The sequence below is a fragment of the Plasmodium inui genome (assembly GCF_000524495.1).
Source record: "Plasmodium inui San Antonio 1 unplaced genomic scaffold supercont1.30, whole genome shotgun sequence".
Classification (NCBI taxonomy): domain Eukaryota; phylum Apicomplexa; class Aconoidasida; order Haemosporida; family Plasmodiidae; genus Plasmodium; species Plasmodium inui.
This window is the reverse complement of record NW_008481864.1, coordinates 185,206-187,932: the sequence shown is the minus strand read 5'-3', so window position 1 is coordinate 187,932 and position 2,727 is coordinate 185,206.

The window sequence follows — 2,727 nt, the reverse complement described above, 5'->3', positions numbered from 1 at the left end:
AGTTACACACTCTTGCATCCATGAATTGGCGATGAATATACTCAGATATTGACATAATCCTTTAGACATCGTTTGACAAAGTATAAAAGGTACTGTTAAGGAATTACTATTTAGTCGAGTATTTCTTTTTTTAGACATGAATAATACAGCTTAAAAATCACTACCGGAATAACTTGGCATCCCTTGTTCTTCTTTGGGATTGTCATATAATTGAAATCGAACACTTTTCCTCAATGGAAAGGATTCATTGTGGAAATATTCATTTGTATGTAACAGTATCCTGAATCTATTCAATATTGAAGTATGCTTTTCATTTAAGACATTGAATTATGCCAGAATGAATCAATGTTTGCATTATTAGATAGGATAAACATTTATGACAATGTTACAAGGTTTCCACACTTTTCCTTATATATAAGGCATTAGGAGGCATGAAAGAGACAGAACAATGCAGGCATAGGTAAAGGAAGATTTATAATATTCATAAGAATACAGTACATAATAAGAACTAATCTACACCACATATGCTAAGTTATTGTTCTAGACTTCTCAAGAGGAAGAGGGACCATGAGTAATGTCTTGTGCTTAGATTGTAACAATGGCAGGATTAGCGGAAATATTTCAGGAAGGAAAAGACAGACACAAATAATCCCATCCATGACTGTATCAATTACACCGGCAAGTCACTTTTTATATAAATCGTGGCAGGGAAATCCACAGTAAAATGATAAAACAACAATAAATCCCCGCATTATAGCATTATGCTGTTACACGGATACTAACAAATGTACGATGGGAATTGCAGTACAGAATAATCATTCATTAGAATCAGATGAAAATACATAAAGAACTTATATGCCTCTGTTATATTTTTACATAGGCATCGCAATTCAATCTATAGGTATGCGCTTTTTTACATAGAGCATATTTACTTCCTGACTATCACTTTGGCGGCGGCAGCAGAAGTTACGCGTATTACATGATTCACATCTTTAATGCGCAAGTTATTCGAGGCACAGACTCCATAACGATGGAAAAATAAACAAGCAGCGCACAAACACACAAAAATTGGATGAATTGATAAACGGAAGATATACCACATTATTACGCGGAAAATTAGAATAGTTGGTTACAGGATTATGAGAAGTACATACAGTATTGCAAAAAAAATAAACACAGCCACATGAATTGTATGATTCGTGGGATATGTTAAAATTGATTTTATACGCGTTGCCAGGTAAAAAAAAAAAAAAAACATCACGCCATAAACCTGATGTCGAGAGTACACGCACCAAGATTGACCAGAGATGAGAGCATGCCGACTCAATTCACCTTTAACTATTAAATTCTGCTGCTCCTGTGGAGTGACTGATTCCATATCTTATGGCATAGGAGGACTTATATGCTGTGGAAATGTAGGAATAAATTTGAAACTATGACAGGGTACGCGCATTTGCATATATAGCACAATTGAGGGCGAGTTGTCCATACTGGGAACTCCCAGTTGAAAACAGGATAGTCCAAATTGACGGACGAGTCAGATGTGGATGTGATTTCCAAAAAATTCTTTAAGACAGAAAATAAAACGATAGCACAATATAATTGACGTTGCTTCCCCCAATGTAGCTGGATGGCTGCAAATCTGTTATTTCTCTTATGGAGTTCTGTGCACATGCAGGCGGAGCTCATCCGTAAAATTCGTAAATATATCTGTTTCTGTATTGGACAGTCTCCTATTTTTTCTTCTTTTTTTTTTTTATTCTAATTTTATGTATGAATATTCGTCTGTTTTTCCTTTTTTCCTTTTTGTTATATTAAGTGAATTCACTCTTGTTAAAATTACATATAATTTTGCTCTTTCCTCGCTACTTTTTTTCTTCTCCCTTCTTTTTTTTCTTCAAAGAATGTTTTACGGGCGACTCGAAAATCGCGAACTCGCTAGTAATGTATAACACATCGCTGCAATTTTATGTACAGATAATATCAATGAAAGCGGAAATCTTCCCGTTCGTTTACGTTTAATGAATACCTCTGAAGCTCGAATAATATTATGCATAAGAATCTGCAGCCTTCTATGAATTCTGAAAAAAACACATGTAGCCTCTTTCTTTATAATCCCCAAACAAGTAGAAAAAGAAGTAATCGAATTCATGTCAGTCAAGTAATTCAGAAATTCTGATTTGCCATTTGAGCAATCGGAACAGCAGAAATATGGAAGAAAGAGACGCAATCTCTGTCATACGACTCTGATCAGTAATGACCCATCCCGTCAAGATAGATATGCATATAACTACGATGTGAAATACTACGAGAAATAACATCTTACACGAACTGTCGGAACATTTAACGTGGTAACTTCTCCATAATTTACAACAGAAAATGTGTTAAATTTTTACAAGGATAAAATAGAGTCTAAAAAGACTGTTAACATTTAAAAAAGAAAAAAATAATCAATGCGAAATGATTATATAATTTCACACATAAAATAAGAGACGGAAATCATAGGACATTGCGTCCTAGTGCAACAGATACAGGTGTAGATTCTGTAATTCACGCCATAGTGGCGAATACAAAAAAAAAGTTCAGCACAGGAATTAATATATATAGGAAATTTCGTACTTAAATATATTTCCCAGTAACTGGGAATAATCGGATATAGTTTAAAATAGATCGAGGCTTCCAGTGAACGCTTCTGTTGTCTCATAACGAATCAGCTTCTCTGACCAT